At 48.0% G+C, this 17,649-nt stretch overlaps 1 long non-coding RNA gene across 1 annotated transcript in view; it reads right to left on the bottom strand.

Annotated features, from left to right (window-relative positions):
- Window positions 1-10,114: 10,114 nt before the first annotated feature.
- Window positions 10,115-17,649, bottom strand: part of LOC102382800 — a 24,428-nt gene continuing 16,893 nt past the window's right edge. Inside the window, exon 3 of the long non-coding RNA XR_323570.1 lies at window positions 10,115-10,227. This is a non-coding gene — a long non-coding RNA (uncharacterized LOC102382800). The remainder of the gene's footprint in view (window positions 10,228-17,649) is intronic.

Here is a 17,649-nt window from a genome sequence, read left to right as displayed (position 1 = left end):
GTGTTGCCCTATTTTAGCCTTGACAACTTGTTTGCACATATATATCCTAAGCTGGAGGCCCCTTAGGTTTTGTTCACATTGTGCAAGGCAGCACTGTGAGGAGATACCCCAAACTACAATAGCATATGCTTTCCCAGAACCTCAAACCACATAGTTACATTAATCTAGATGCAGCATCCACTAATTAGCTCTACTGTGAAGTTGGGGTTATTGGTAATGCTATAGTGTCATGCTAACATGAGGTACAGCTTCCATTTCTACACACCTAGCTTGGGGTATCTCTGCAGAGTCCTGCTTTGTGACTTACAGTCATGCCCAAAGGGACCCATCTAGGTTTGCCCTTGATCTTCTTATTCTTCAGATCTCCATTTACAAAGCATAGCTAATAGCCTTGTTTTTCTCCTGGCATTTGTTTGTCATCTTTATTTAGATTTCAAGTTCTTGAGGGCAGGGACAATCTACACATGTCCCCAACATAAAGGGCCCCTGATGTTGTTTAGGCCTTTGATATGCTACTATAATAAATAGTAGACATTTGGGAATGGTGCAGGCAGTAGGTACATCTTTCACATTGTATGTGCAGATGATTTTCTCTCATTAGCAATGTGCAGGGCTTTGAAAAACCTGTTCTAGTTTTCAGACCAATCTGAGTAATTGTGCCAGAGACAGGCTTTCCTCCCCCCACCCCTTCAAATGTTCAGCACTAATATGACACCGAAGACTTACCATGTGGAAGGGGTGTCATTTGTCAGAATCAGGAGGCAAAACAGGAGGAATTCTTCTTAATAACATTTCTGAAAAGCCAGCACCACCCTGACTGACCCTTTCAATTACGCTCCAGAAAATACTTCTGGTGCACTCCATAAATAATGACGACAAAACTTATTATTCCTTAAGAACGATCTCAAGCATGTGGCAAAGGACCATGACAATGATATTCTCCTCTTGAATGGGAGTTATTACAGCATGTGTCCAGCCTGTCTGTCTCTTATTTGCAGCTTGAACACATGTAGTAATCACAGCTTGTGTGTGTTTGGTTCTCTTCCAGGAGCCTCTAGAGGTTAAGAGAATTAGAACTCCAGTGAGCTAGAACCACCACCTTCAGCCAATGTTTTGGAAAAGTGTTGGCATGTTGCAGCTCATGTGCAAATGAACCCTGTGACTAACTAACACAGAGAGAAATGTAATGTGCTATGCAAGATGTCTGTGTAATGTCTGCAGGAAGCCAGGGGATGGCTTCACATTTATTTGGAGGGAAATCTCACAATATACCTCACTACCTTCCAGCTCAATATGTGTTACCTTTTTGGGATGATGTTTTTTGGCAACGATGATGTGCTCCTAGTTAGGCTGAGCATGAAAAAACACAATAATGAAGTAAACTAGTTAGCTTTATGTGCAGTTGCAGATAAAATACAGGGAAACTGAAAATTGTCTGAGAGAAATTGCCCAGTTTTCATGTGGCCATTTTTATGCACATATGTCTTTTTAAAAATATAGCCTTCTCTAGTGTAAATTGTAAATGCAGATATCCTGCTTTTTCTAATTTCAAGCATAGGATCAAAGCAGATTTGAAAGACTGTTAGTATATAAGAAGGCACTGTAAGAAAACGTAAGAAGGGATCAAACAGTCTTTCCGGCCCAACTGCAGGAGGACTGGACCCGATGATCTTGTAAGATCTCTTCTAGCCCCTAACTACAAAACCATGACACAGAAATAACCAGAATATAATATGGCTGAACTTTATTTTAAGTCAAGGAAAAGAAAGGAACAAAAATAAATTATTTCTGTGGCTCCACCTCTTGTGGAAATGACTGTATTAATGACCTTCAAGACTGTAATGGCAGGTGGCTAGTTGCATGCTGAGACAAGTTTTGCCTGTTGGCAGGAGACATGGGCCCTTGTACACACCACAAAATTGGCCTTTTGCACTACTTTAATGGCGTTGCTGTTTACACTGTCGGAGGCATATTGCGCTTTAACGGCACTGTTGTTGACACTGTCGGTGGCATATAGTGCTTTAAATGACTTTGGTACGTAGCAAAATAAAACACCTCCAAGGTGTTTTAGTTTGCTACCTAACAAAGTGCAACAGCTGTGGAGGAAAGCACTGGGCCCCGTGCAGCTCAGGGGCTGTGCAGGAAGCTCATGCAGGTAGCCTCACAGCAGCTCATGCACACTGGCTCCACTGAAAAGGAAAAATAAAGCAGTGAGCCTGATCGTTTTTTTTCCTACCCTGAGCCTGCCTGCCTGCCAGAGCTGTGCAGAGGCTTAGTACTTCCCTCCACAGCTGCAGGGGGGCTGGTGCTTCCCTCCATGGCTGTGGTGCCTCCTGGGACCACCTGGGCTGAGTGCCAGTGGGCAGGTGCCACCTGGGGGGTACCACCACCACCACAGAGGGAAGCATCGGCCTCCCCCTACCTCAGGGACTTTTCGGCTTGCCGGCAGTTTGCTCTCCCCACTCTGCCTCCAGAGAAGCAGGTAAAGATCAGGACCCACTCTTGTGTATACACCATGGGGGTTTAGTTCGGTTTAATTCTCCTTAAATTGAGGTGGTATTTTTAAAAACCCACTGTTTCAATTTAGGGAGAACAAAACTGAATTAAGCCCTTGTGGCATGTACAAGCAGCCACTGTGATCAAGGAAGGGAAGTTTTGCTGTTAGGAAGGAGATCAGGGAGTCTAACTATACTGGAAGTAGGTAAATCATCATTGGACTGGTCACCAAATTCTGTTTTGTATGTAAGTGGACCTAGCTGCCTAACCATGACTGTATTCCACCCTGATTGAGACCATGAAAAAAACAGTTAATAAAAAATGAGGCTGGGTCCTCCTCCTCACTGCTTTTTTTCCAAATCAATCATTAGAGTAAGATGTATTCATACTATAAAAGAAAATTAATTAATGGATTTTCAGGGAACTGAACAGAATGGAATCACACTGAGGAGCCCAAGTCCACTTAGATGCCTAACAAGTGGAACAAAATCTGACTCCTAGTTTATCCACATGCTGGACAACAGCTGGGAAAGCAGCCTCTTTCTGTCAACTGGTCTAGACAGGGTGTCTGCAACCACCAAATATTTCCCAGGTTTGCATATAATTAGCAAGTCATATATTTGTAGCTGAAGAAATAATTGCTGTATTCTTTGTGGTAGGGGTGTTTGTCAGGCTCCTTTGGCAATGTCATTAAGTGGTTTACGGTCAGTTTCAGCTAACATTGGCCTCCCATAGCCTAAGAACAGATGTTCAAAACGCCTGAAGAGGAATCAATCTAAGTTATGTGGTTTTCTGTAAGTGACCCAAGTTAGATCAATAGCAAACAGTATGTTTGCCCTTTGGTGGGGGCATACAGGATGCCTGCAATGGCTGAGATCTGCAGGTTGGCAGTGCTCCTGCACACCTCCCAGCATGCCCCATGGGCTGTCCCAGCTGAGCACAGCTGAGCACTCCTGATTGGCTGCTGGGTATGGAACCCCAACTCCCTGCCATGTCACCATAGACCCTCCCCTGCACCAAGGCTAGTCTTCCAAAAGAGCCCCAAAGCGAGCACCCTCTGTCATGAATTGCATGTGCCTCTGTGTCCCAGTCTGCCTGCACCCTGCCATGGCAACCCACCACCCGCACCCAAGCAGAGAGACCCAGGAGCTGCAGGACATCATGTACGCCCACCGAGACATGAGCTGGCAGCTAGTCACCATGGGACATGGCTTCGTGCCCCTGAGCCAACAGTCAGACATCCTGTGTGGAGCCACCTACCACACGCTTGACTCACCAAGCATTCTGGACAAGGCCACGACTTTCACATGGCTGATAAAGACAAGGCCACCCAGGACTCCAGGGTGCTCTGGCACTACCTCTAGACGATTGTCTCTTGGGCCCACTCACCAGCAGCAACTGGTGGGAGTGGATCATCCTGGACACTTGGGATGATAAACAGTGGGTCCAGAGCGTCCCCGTGCACTGGCCACCTTCATAGACATTGCACCCAGCTGGCCCCCTACATTGTGCACCAAGACATCAGCATGTGGCCACCCCTCACTTTGGAGATGCAGGTGGCCATCACTGTCATGAAGCTGGTCCCCCCCAGCAGTCATTACTACGTTGCTAACCAATTCAGCATAGGCAAGACTAGGGCTGAAGAGGTTTTCCAGGAAGTATCTCTGATTATTCAGGAAGTCCTGGTCAAATGCTTCATTAACCCTCAGAAGGTAGTCACCATCTTCAGCTTCCTGGGCTTCCCCAACTGCATGGGGCCCATGGACAGCACCCACATCCCCATCCTCTGCCCAGCCCAGGTTGCCCAGGCATTCATCAACTTCAAGAGCTACTTCTTCATTGTCTTGCAGGATGTTGACCACCAGGGCCACTTCACCCACATCTTCACCAGCTGGGTGGCCAGCATTCATTATGCCCATGTCTTCTGTAACTTTCTGCTCCTCAGGCTTATGGAGAGTGGGCACTATGCTCCTGGGGTCTCTGATTTTGTCATCAGATGTTGTTGTCCATCCCTTCAACATTGGGGACTCAGCTTACCCCTCCTGCTCTGGCTGATGAAGCCCTATGGGGAGAAGCTGGGCCACCAGAAGGAGCACTCCAACTACTGCCTGAGCAGTTGCCACATAACAATGCAGTGCACCTTTGGCCACCTCAAAACACACTGGTGGGCTTTCAGTGTGCATCATGAGGTGGACAAAGAGAACTTGATGTGACTCATCATTGTCACAGGTGTCCTCCACAACATCTGTGAAACCAGGGAGGAGGTCTTTCAGAAAGCTTGGGCAGAAGAGACACACCTACGGCTCATGTCATGCAGCAGAACTAAGCCTGAGGGCTGCCTATCCCTGCCAAAGCTGCACCACTTCCCTGCAATGGGACCTAGACCAGGAGGGGGTCTGTGAAGAGTGGAAGAGCTCAACCCTGGGCCCCTGCCTGGTGGGTGGACAAGTTAGGAACAGCAGGCTCTGTTGCCAGACACAGATCCAGTGACAGCCTGGCTCCACAGGCTGCTGGGCTGCACTCTCCTCCTGGTTATGAGTGCTCCTGTGGCCCTTTGGGACTATCCTGGAACTGTTTGGGGGGCCTGCATATACAGGGTGACCGCCAGGGCTGGAGGGGAGTGGATCAGCTTTGGGGAGGGGGCAAGGTAGTGTCCCTGATGGCCCTGGCACTGGGGCCCAGGCACCCCGGTCCTGCTTCCTTGGCCCACTGCTGCCCACCAGAGCAGGCTCCACCTGTGGCCTCTTTGCTTCCCTGGATCATGAGTCACCCATAGTACTCCTGTCTCGGATCCCCCTCCCACTCTGGTTGCTCCCAGTCAGGGCATTCCCCCTACCCAGCCAGCAATCATGGGTTCCTCCCATGGAACCCTCATTCTTGTCACCCCCAGGCAGAGGCCCTGGGGCAGGGCACAGCATGCTGTGGAGGGCTGGGTAGCAGCCTAGAGCTACAGGCTTTCTGTGAGAGGCAGCACTGCTGTCAGTCAGGGGTGTCATAGGTGAATACAAAATCATTCAGGATCCTGTCCATAAATTCCCTCTCCTGGAACTTCAATTCTGCTAGCTCCATGGAGGTTCAGATTATCTCCTTGAAACAGCAGATGGCCATCTTGACCCCCCATTCTTGTGCCTCAGAAGCCCAGGTGTAGGCATCCCTCATCCTGAACATATTTCTCATCTATATCTGGAGTCTCTCATACCAGTCCCACAGCTCCTGATGCCAGGAGTCGGGTCTGTGTGCCTGGAGTTCGGAGAGAGTGTCCAAGGCCTGCAGCATCTCCTTCTTGCTTCTTTGATGCCTCCTACAGACATTCCTCATGTACTCTGCAGCTGTGTGGTCCCCTGGTCTTGAGTTGACATCACACCCTCGCTGTGCTGTCCTCCCTCACACAGGTGGTGTCTCTGCAGTTAGACAGGAGAGACACAGTGTCTTTGTGTGAGGTTGCAACTTTTACTGATAAAAGTAAGTATGAGGGCAGGCATTTGAGACCCTCCCAGAAGTTATCTGGGCGCTCGTGTGGAGATAGGAAGGTAACTATGGTGAGTCCCCTGTCTGGACCCTTTCCTCACCTGAGGTGAGGAGCCATGCCACTGCCCTCCACCTGGCACAGTGGAGACTGGGATCTTGGCTGTGCTGCGGGAGAGCAGCAGGCTATTCAGTGGTGCTGGGGTGGGCTGCTGGGGAGGGAGAGCCTAGGTTCCTCTCCGGGCACTGTAATGGGCACCTGCTCCACTCCTTCAAAGGGTTCAGGGACCCAGGATCTTGCAGGGATTTGGACCATACCTGGAGAGGTGCTAATGGGGTACCTCACTCCCAACATTTCCCTGGTGAGAGAGAGTTGACTGTGCCTGCACACCTCTTCCACTGTTCCTACCCCTGTCCTTCTCTTATAGGAGAGGTGTTTCAGTGCTGTCTGTGCAGGAGCAGTACTTCACTTCCAGCATTTCTCTAGTGAGAGTTGCCTGGGCCTGGAAGGATAAGCTTTGCCATTACTCCCAAGGGAACACCAGCCAACATGCTGTGCTCTTTTTTTTTTTTAATATATTTCTCTCTATATATATATTGTTAATATATATAGTATCAAGCAAAAGCTTTTCTTCGCACGCCTTACACGACATTTAAAACCCATGTGCCCATTACAATAAACGTACTCATGGACCCATGCTCCTGTGCACCCGTCCACAGTCCTTTCCCTAACTCAATCACAGTCTTTTAGTCTTAGCCACAATTTGGGGGTTTACATTCTCAGTTCATTCACTGTCATTGTCGCTGTCACTGTTGCTTCCACTGCTGCTGTCATCATCGCTGTCTCCAGGTCCAGTTGTGTCACTGTCCTCTCTGTTATCCCTGTCCACTCCCCTTCTAGGGGGGTCTTTGAACAGGCTGTGCCAAGTGACCCTTTGCCAGGTGGCTACAGCTTCTCTATCGTCTCCCACTGATTTCTGGTAGTAGGGCTGGAGTTCACACAGCAACATTTTAACACAGTCTGTTTCCTTGAGTTCTGTGTGTCTGTACATCAGGAGGTTCCTGCACTTCCACAGGGTGCTTCTGATGCAGGACACGGACTGGTTGAAGCAAGTTGTTGGGGCCCCCTGATGTTTAGTCAGGTGTCCATACAGTGCTGCCTCCCTCATCATCAGCCTGACCCCTGTCAGCTCTTTGTGGAGCCGGTTTACCTTTTTCCACACCCCCTTGGTGTATGGACAGAGTCATAACAGGTAATTGATGGTCTCTCTTGTGCCTTGGCAGATTTCCCTGGGGCAGCTGGGTCGAGTCCCTTGCCCCTCTCTGTGTCTCCACCCCCTCACTGGCAGTGCGCAGTGAGCTCTTTGCCAGTTCAAGTCTCTGTGGTCCTTTCATAGGTCCTTGTGGAAGATCTACTCCCAGATGGCCGGGCAGTCATCACTGGGGAGCAGTTCCACAGTTGATAGCCTGTCTCCGGTTTGGACCACCTTCTGTATCTTCCTGTGGTTGGACATAGTCACCGGGCTTTCATTCTGTAACCCATACTCACTCCAGAACTCATTTAGGACTTTGTAGAACCAGGGGTGTTCCATGGTCCACAGTCTCCCATTGGTTGGTGCATACAGCCCCCACCATCTCAGGATGTGACCTGCAAAGTACCTGACAAAACAGACTGTTTTTATCTCTGCACTGGTCGCCAGCTTGCAGATCTGGCTTGTGTACCCTGATCTGTTTCTTCTTGTACAGGGTCTTCCTTGCCATCTTCTCCCCTCTGGATCCCCAGAAAGAGACACACATGGCTCTCTGGATTCTGTGGGGGTAAAACCAGTGCAGTGTAATTTAAATCCATCCATGAGAACCAATTGTGTGTGGTGCCAGGATATTGGATCCATGGGGCCCTGCTGCATATGGGGAACACACTCCAGCTGGAATGGGACAGAGGGCAGAAGGCTGCTGTGCTAAACCTGGACTTGGAAAAGGTCTACAACAGAGTATCACACCATTTTCCCTTTGAGATGCTGAGGCGAATGGGCCCATTGACCAGCACCTCATTGCACCCGTTGACCATCGCTGCCTGGATAAGGACTCTGTACACGGACGTGAGCAGTGAGGTGGTGGTCAATGGGTTCTTGAGCAAGCAGAGAGCAATAGAGTTGGGGGTTCATCAGGGCTGCCCGCTCTCCCTGATCCTGTTTATCTGCACCATTGAACCCCTGACCCAGCACATCAGGCAAAACCCTGGGATGAGCAGAGTCCAGATCCCTGGCGGAAGCACGGAAGATTCATAGATTCTAGGATTCATAGATTCTAAGGTCAGAAGGAACCTCAGTGGGCCATCTATTCTGACCCCCAAAGGAAGAGACCAGGGTCCTGGCCTACATGGACAACCTAAATATCCTGTGCTAGAATAAGTGTTCAGTAGAAAGAGCCCTGTGGCACACAGAGGTCTACATAGCAGCAGCAGGGGCTAAGCTCAATATGAGCAAGAGCACCTGCCTGGCTGTGGGTGAGCTCAGGGACCTGGAGTCCCTGGAGGTCTTGGTTCCCTGTGAGGGAGTCAAGATCCTCGGGGTGGAGTTTGACCCCAAGCTGAGCAGAAAGATGGCCTGGGAGAAAAAGGAGGCCAAGTTTAAGTAGAGGTTAGATCTGTGGCATGAGCACCATCTCTCCACAGGGGGGGCACGTAGCACTCATGAAGGCGGTGTTGCTACCAGTGCTTCTGTACACCAATATGCTGTGCTCCTGCTGCAAGACATGGTCCCCTAGGAAATGCTTGAGAGCTGTAGGGGGGCTATCTGGTTTGACAGTGCACTGGGAAAGCCCGGGTTGCTGTTCAATGTGCACCTGGGTTACCATTTATGTACTACATGTGGCTCCACTGGAATGAAATGACACCCCTGGACTAGTTTGAAATCACCACAGCTATTGACACTATGCTCAACCCATGACCTGACTCCGGGGGAGGTTTCCCCAGACCCCAACTACCTAAGAAGAGCCCTGCCCTGCACTGCCTTTGGCTTTCTGCATTATTCTTCTACTTTGAATACTTTCGTAGGGGTTGGAGGTGGGATTTGTTTTACTTTCAGGGGCTGGGGTTGCGGGGGCTGACTGGAACTGGAATGGGGTCAGGACTGCAGAAGGGGGAGTAAGGGTTGCCTTGAGAGGTTAGTACAGTGACAGCCTGTGCCATGAGACTCCAAATCACCTGGCACCCATGGACTTTTTCCAGGGATTGGATCAGATGGGTGGGGGGAAAGTGCTGGAGTGCCATTTGCAAGCCTTTCCAGGTGTACAACTTGAGAGTCACCCTGGCAGTGGGACCAGATTAGCTAACAGTTCCCATGTGGGACTCCTACCTGGGAGAGGAGTTGTTTGGCAAGGGGGAATTTTTCTCATTCCTGATGTACTGCTACTCCAGTGGTTCTCACAGATAGCTGTGTGTTATCTCCTTTCTTGGTGTCCTCTCTGCCACCTGGGTCTGTGGCACTGCCAACTAGGGCAGGGTGCCAAATGCCAGCTCTTGTACCTGTTTTTTAAACTTTGTTTGCATAGCTTAATAAACTCTTTCAGTGCCTTTTAGTGAGCAAGGGGGAAGGGAAGCTGCTTCAGCACCACTGCTCTGGGAGGAGCTGATCATGGCCAGGAGATATAGAGCAGGGAGGTGTGAATAAAACAGATTTATGTTCCATAGAAAGGGAGATGGGCTGCCAACTGCCCAAGGGAGGGTGGGGGGAGCAGGAGTGGGGTGGGGAAGAGATCAGTGCCTCAGCTGTGGTCCAGAATGGGAGGGAGAGGGAGGTGGAAAAGGGGTGGGAAGACTGGTCTGCCCAGTGCTGAAAGACAGAAATCCCAGAAACCTCTCAAGCAGATAGTGGCTTGGGGGCCTATGCTTTGTGTGGTCAGGCAGGGCAATTCACCCTCCCCTCACACCCTTATCCCTGAATGCCCCTCCCCACCCCACCCCCCGGCCCCTTTCTGGGCTTCTCAGTCACAATGGCCTAAGAGAGGGCTCTGACCATGGGGATGGCCTGTAGCAGCTGCAAGTCCCCCCACTCCCTCTTCCTACCCAACTTCCTTTGAGGGGCTCTGCATTTCCCCCAGTACCTGGGTCCCCATCATGGCTGTATGTAGCAGGGCTGAACCGTACCTTCCCAGGCTGCATGGTGTCCTCAGTTGGTGCCTGACTCATCAGCAGAAGTTGGGAGAGGGCTAGCCATGGGTTCTGGGGATTGTGGTTGTGGTGGTGGGGTTGGGCACTTTGTGGATCTGGAAGGGAGGTAGCAAGGTGTCAGAGAAGTGGGTTTGGAATACCCATGGCAGCAAAGTGGGGAACAGTGTCCCAGGGCCTGCAAGCTTGGCTGCTCTCTGTAGGGTCAAGGACCAGCAGGGGGGAAGGGGCTCCTTTGGGGTGGAGGGCACAGGCTCAAAATCCAGGTCCCGGGTCTCAATTGCTGTGGTATCAAAGCTTCCCCCCAGGCTCCTGTGTACCATGCTCCCTGATTTTGACCATGTTTGGGAAGATGTCAAGGGCTCTTAGTTCCAGCTGCAGGTGCAACTTGGCTCCCACACCCTAGAAAAATATTTAATAGCTTTAGCCATCTCTTCAAAGATTCCTCCCTATATAGGTAATGGAAAATGTTCCTTTTTCATAGATTTATTTAATTTTTGACTCATTAAGTACTGGCTCAAAGAAGAACAACTCCAGTCAAAATATTACGAAAAGGTACCATATTTTTTCCTGCAGTGCCCAATGAGCTTAGCCACCCCATTAATTCTTCTGCTCAGCTTTTCCTTCAGCCTCTGTTTTAGTATGGAAGGAACTTTCCTAGGGGCATGAAGCATGGGAAAGTAATTTTTTTTACAATAACTCTGTACTATATTGACAGCTTCCCTATGCCATTAAAAATGTCCTCAAGCTCTTCCTCATCTGTTTTAGTCACATTCAATGAATGCAACCCATTGATGAGATCAAGAGCTTGATACATTTTTAACTCATTAATAGGGCTTCATAGCCTTCAAAAGGAGTGAATAAATTGGCCTCCAAGAGCTTCTAGGAACTGGTTACTGGAGGAAGTTCTGACAGCCTAGCTAAAGGAACAGGTCCTGACCTGCACTGGAAGTATCACAGTTCTGTGCTGGCCAGTGCGGGATCCAGGAAGGGTTCAGCTGCCAGAAAGCATAGTGTTTTAAGTGCACATTTTCCTTCTACTCTTCAAGCTGGTTTGGAGGAGGTAGAATGAGGGCATGCCCCACAAACTGCTGCCTGTTGAGGTGTCTAACCCTGGCAGGTACTAGAATGAGACGTTTCTTTGATCACTGTTACAAGGGATCTGCATTTTGGTTGGCTGTTTTTCAGAATTCTTGGCCTTTCATTTGGCAACTCTGCTGAGCAGTTCTGCAAATCTGACCCCAAAGAAAAAAACAGAGCAGCTGAGACTAAGAGCCAGAGGAATCTATTGGAACCTCAACTAATGAGCTCCAGCCTGGACTCCTTTAAGTGCTTCCATAATAACTCCTTGGCTTCCAGAGTTTTTGAGCAGCAGAGAGAAACAGATAATGAGATCTTTTCATCTTTAATAGTTCCAATGGTCTAGAATTTGTATAAATACATTTTAATTTACACCCTTACTTATCCTAATTAAGTATTTGTGTTTGGAAATATGTATATCTGTCTATACTTCTCATTTCCCCCTTTCATCTCTAATGGTCACGGGTTATAGATGGGCACAAAATATTACATTCCTGGTGAATAGGCCTTCTAATAGTTTGCAGTCAGGGTAGTGATGTTATGGGGAATGCCTCACAGTGAAGTGATAGGCATATAACAAGCTGTTTGTTTGGTTGCTACATGCCACAGATTAACTGACATGCCTTAGTTGAGAAAGCAAGGCGTGACATGCCTTTCACTTTACTGAGAAATATAATATGTCAAAAAGTAAGTCTCCTTTCATTTTATATAAGCAGCTTCTATTTGTATGTCTTTTCATACATAAGGGAACTTTGTTGGGAAAATGAAGAATATCTGAAGTCTGCTACACTCATAGTTTGTACTGAGTTATATGAATTAAGAATACCTCATATGTTTTATGTCATAAAATAATAATGACTCCGGGTGAACATAAGCCATGTGATGGACCATGTGTTCTGAAGAGTTGCATCTATGTCAGTAATGTCCCCACATGCTACAGCTTATATATGGATCCCTTTTAGCTGAAAGAGGTTTATAATCACAAGTAAACAGGAAACTCTCTAGTGATATTATATGGACTCTTATGCGTTGCATCAATCAACAAATGCATAGAAAATGTTGTGCTTTATGGAGCATTCCCATGATGCACAGAGGGGTATGCAGATAATTAGGAGGAGCTGTCCCCCACTGCCCCACACCCCCATCCCCCACCCACTCTCCCAGCCCCGCCACGGCTGCCGCCCCCGGCCCCAGCTCCAGGCTCTTCAAACAAAGCCCCAGGCTCTTAAAACAAACAAACAAAAAAGCCCCATAGTTACGGGCTGCTGCAGCAGCCATCAGGGCTTCTGGGGACTCATGGCAGAACCCCCCCATGCAGCACGGGGCAGTGGGGATTGCCCCGTCCCCAACCTGGCAGCAGCTGGTGAGTGGGGGCTTTTTTTTTTTTCTTTTTTTTTTTTTTAAGAGCCAGGATGCTAGGGCTGGGAGAGTGAGCAAGGGATGGAGGCATGTAACAGAGTCCCCCATGCAGCGTGGGCCAGTGGGGGGCGGTGGAGATCACCCCCCCTCACCCCCCCTGCCTGGTAGTAGCCAGTGAGTTCCAGGCTTTTTTTTTTTTCTTTTTTTTTTTTTAAATGAGGCAGGAGGCTGGGGCTGGGCGGGAAATCCATTGACGGGGCAGGGAGAGCGGGCCGGGGATGGGGCCCGTTCAATTTGGAGATTCACTCCGTTCAGTGGTGGCTGAATCTCCGAATGAGATTTGGCCAAGTCAATTCAGGACAACGATTTGAATCATCAAATTGAATTGCTGTCCCCTGAATCGGCCAAATCCAAATCAGAAGTGAATACTAGCTGCTTCACACAGGCCTACTTGACAGTACTTTGAAACCTCTCAAGCACCTCTCTAGAGAATCTTGCTTTTCCACTTCAGAGTCAAACTGATCACTAGATTTGGGAGCAAGAATGAGTTTCTCTCCCAGGTCAGACTAGAAAGGACTTGAAAGTGGGGTAGATGAAGGGGGAGAAGAAAGGGTGGGGGTGGCTTACTCTCCAGTGTGGGACATAGTTCTCTTCCTAGAATTAGCTGACAATAACCTTAATAACTTTGCTGCCACTGCAGTGGCAAGACCTAGGAAGTGCCTGTGGCTCCCCTGCTTTTACCTATGACATACTGTAGAATGATTTTGCTTTTGTTTTCATAAGGTGCTTTGTGGCTGAGGTGTGAGGGGGGATTGAGGGGCCCAGTTTTTACAACTCTCTGGATAAATGGTTGGCCATAAATATAGGGGACTGGACTTGATGGCCTGAATGGCCTTTCTATCCCCATGTTTCTACATGGGTTATGGGGAAGAAAATACATGCAACTAAACCAGTTTTGAGAGGAGTTGTTCTTCATCTTAAACATATCTACTGTTTTCCTGTGCTGGTGCTTTTACATGAAATGTGAGATCAGAACTGATGTGTCTGCAACAAGAGAGAAAATTAGACATATTCTTCTCTAAAAAGCAAGCAACAAAGTCTGGGAAATTAACTTAAATCTGACTGTGACTCAGATACTCTATACTAATTTTGTGACCAACTTGTATGCTGAGTCTCCTGAACATCACCTAATCGTAAACCACAAGTGCTGTGTTTGGACAGACCTGAGCTCAGGAAAGGGTGGTCAATATAATGAGCTTCTTAGGGATTAAATCCAAGAGTTTTGCAATCGTCATACAATAAATGAGAGTCTTATGCTATCACTTACATACAGTCTGATATAGCACAGCCTCCCAGCAGAACATTTTCATTAGGCATTTCAAGGATACAAGAGATGGTGCAACAGTATATTTATTTAGGGTTTCCTGATATCATTATCACCCTCCACCTGGTATCAATCTGTGAGGTCATTAAGTGGTGATGTAGAGCAATGGGTAAACCCTAAAAACTTGCAGCCTTACTATCATGTATACTAAGGTCCTGTCCCACTGTGCTGGCAGTGAAAAACTGCCACAGAATACAGACGAATGGGGCCCCTGCTGTTCACCACTGATAATTGTATTTGATGGTGGTACACAGCAGCAGCACCTTCATCAGAAGTGCCTGCCTTACTGTCTTGCCCCTGCTAGCACTCCCTCAGGGAAAGGTTGTCTTTCTGTAGAAAATTTCACCTGTCATGACCCTTTGATGCTTGTCCTTTATATGGAGCTGAGGCACATCTACCACTGAAGTGGCAGCTTTGCAACTCACAGTAATTGCTGGCTAGCAGCCTCTCTCTCTCTCCTACCTCCTGCCTTATTTGGAGAGTCCTCCTTACCCCAATAATGTTTTCACTCTTGTTTTCCTGAATTTCAAGCAGAAATTTATGCAGCATGTTCAGTACAGGCAATAATCCCAACGTGGCAAGGAGGGGATTACTGTAGTACAGGGAATTCATCATTCATTGGCAGCCAGAAGTCTCAGGAGACCACGGGAATTGCCCTCTTGGCAGATTACTGGGTACTACCACAGCTTCTTGAGTGGCTGAGGAGTCCAATGTATGACAGGTAGACTGGCAAGTTGCACATAAAAACTTGGTTGAGCTTGCACTGACATGCTGAGTACCATTTTGTTTTGTCTGCCTCTGACACCTCTTCTCTAGCTCATCATTGACCCCCCTCCATCTCAAACGATGTAGGCCCTGTTTCACAGCGACTTTCCATTCACAGTGGTCTGAAGTAATTGATTCCCAGCATTGTCCATCAATGTGCAGCTCACAAAGATTTTTCTTGAAGACATCAGCTAAACGGAGTTTGGCCATCCAAGTTGATGTTTGCCAGTGGTCAGCTCACCATAGAGTATGCCCTTGGGAATTTGGCCATCGCTCATATGGTTCACATGTCCTAACCAATGGAGGCATCTGTCTCAGGAGGACAAAAATACTGAGCATCTTGGCCTGTTCCAGAATAGCAGTGTTGGAGATTTTGTCATGCCATATTATGCCCAGGATACGGTAGAGACTTTGAAGATGAGAACTGTTCAGTTTTCTTTCTTCTTTGATGTAAGCAGTCCACATTTTCCTGCCTTACAATAGAGAGCTAAGTACACAAACTCTGTAGATGGACATCTTTGTCAACAGAGCGAGCACTCTGTTTTTCCAAACTCTCTTTTGAAGTTTAGTCATGATGTTGCTTGCCTTTCCAATGTTAGTGTTAATTTCAGCTTCCAAGCCAAGATTTTGAGAGACAGTGGAGCCCAAGTAAGTGATTTTTTTCAATCACTCCCAGGCTTTCATCATTTATTCTAACTTTGGGAGGGTGGTAAACTTGTTGATCCATGATTACTGTCTTCTTTAGGCTAATGGTCAGACCGAAATCATTATGAGCATGAGAAAGGCAATCCATGAGACTTTACAGTCTTGCTTCTGAATGACTAATTGCTGTGTCATTGGCAAAGAGCATTTCATGGATAAGAACTTCTTAAGTTTTTATTTTCACTTTGAGATGAGCAAGGTTAAAGAATTTCCGATTGGATCTGGCCTGAATGCATATTTGAGTAGGACAGCCACTGAATGCATATTTGAGTAGGACAGCAATGAAAATCCCAAAAAGCATCAGAGTGAAGACACAGCCCTGTTTGATACCACTTTTGATTTCAAATTCTGACAAACATGACCCATCAAACAGCACCATTCCATGCATATCAACATGGAAGGACTTAATGATGCTCAGAGGCTTAAGAGGGCAGCCAATCTTCTTCAGGTTTCAGAACAATCCGTCTCTGCTGACAAGATCAAAAGTTTTGGTGAGATTGACAAATGCTGTGTACAGATTTCCTTTGTTCACGGCACTTTTGTTGTAGCTGTCTCGAGGAGAATATATATATCGTGGATCTACCAGATCTGAAACCACACTGAGACTCAGGGTACACTCTGTCTGCAAGGGTCTGCAGTTTTAGCAGACTCAAAGCACCTGCAAGTTAGAGGGTCACACTTATATTTAAGGAGAGCAGACCATTTATTTTCATAGATTCATAGAAGTTAGGAGCTGGAAAGGACTTCACGAGATCATCAGGTCCAGCCCCCCTGCTCAAAGGCAGGAAAGACTGCTGAGGTCAGATGACCCTAGCAAGGTATGCGTCCAGTCATCTTTTGAAGAACTTTTCTATGAGTGATATCATTTCAGATGAGTTCTCATCAAACCAGTCATTTAAGCTGTGATGCAAGGTACCACGAGAGTCCAAAGCAGTTTGATAGATGGCTTCTTTGAGCTGAACCCATCTCTCCTCAGCAGTATTACATGGCTTAAGATATGACAGAGCCCTGGAGAGAGATTTAATGAATTGAGATGACATGTCTTCAGCTTTCAGTCATGTGGCTTTTATTCATATTAAGGAGAGTTTCTTGCTCTTGTACAATTTCCTGGGATGCAATTTGGCTTTAGTGCATGCCAATGAATGATCAGTATTACAGTCAGCACTCTAACAGTATCATGCAATTATTACATCATAGAAGTCTCGTGAGTAGGTGATAATCACGTCAAGTTGATGCCAGCATCCAGATCATGGGTGGTTCCAAGATACTTTTTTTGAGGTTTCACATTGAAGAAAGACTTTGTTATACATAGCTCATTGCATGAACATAGCTTGAGCAAATGTTGTCCATTTTCATTCATTTTGCTGACACTACTGGTGTCCAAACAGGCAGCATGCTCAGTGCCAACCCTTGTGTTGAAGTCTCTGAGCAGGAGAATTTTTTCCTTAGGTGAAATATTATTGATTAAGGTACTAAGGTCATCGTAGAAGTGGTCCTTTGATTCAAATGAAGTGGTGAGAGTTGGAGCATATGCACATAAGAGACTGACAGGACCAGAGGCAGTAGTGAGTTGAAGTACCATTAATCTTTTGGAGCCTTTGTTTGGGGATTCTATTGCAAACAGCAGCTTATTTTTGACTGCAAAGCTAACACCATACTCTCGTGTTTCTTTGCTCCATTTCCCACTGTGACAGGGGGCCTCCTCGGGGCCGATCTCCGCGGCTCGCCCACCTGTCTCTGGGCAACCGCCCGCCTATCTCACCCACCACGCCTTTTATGTTAATTGATTCAATTACAGATGTCAATTAAGCGAGAGGCTGCCCATTGTAGTGCCCCGATGCCAGGGGGCGCTCCCTGCGGCTCCTACCTCCCCAATACCGCAGCCCAAGCCTCGCAGATGGCATCTTGGTGTTCCCATAATCATCGGCCCCACACTGGGCCCCAGAATCTTCCCAACAGGACCCCTCTATGATCCTCTCCTATCAGGCGGCCACTCCGCCTTCATCCGGGCTACCTAGGCCCCCCGAAGCCATGCTCCCCTCTCGGGTGTGGTTCCCCCGGGACCTTCGGCCACTTGCCCTGGCCCACCTCCAGGCCAGTCGGGACCCCAGGCCCCCGGCTCTTGGGCGTCCCTCGCGGTGGGCCCCTGGCCCTTTTGACTCTCCTAGTCCTGGCCCCAGCTTGGGCCAGTCGAGGGTACTCTCTCCTTCGGGCTGGGTCTCTAGCCCCT

This window comes from Alligator sinensis, unplaced genomic scaffold (assembly GCF_000455745.1).
Source record: "Alligator sinensis unplaced genomic scaffold, ASM45574v1 scaffold159_2, whole genome shotgun sequence".
NCBI classification, from domain to species: Eukaryota; Metazoa; Chordata; order Crocodylia; family Alligatoridae; genus Alligator; species Alligator sinensis.
Note: the sequence above shows the minus strand (reverse complement) of the source record. Positions and strands in the feature narration are given on the sequence as shown.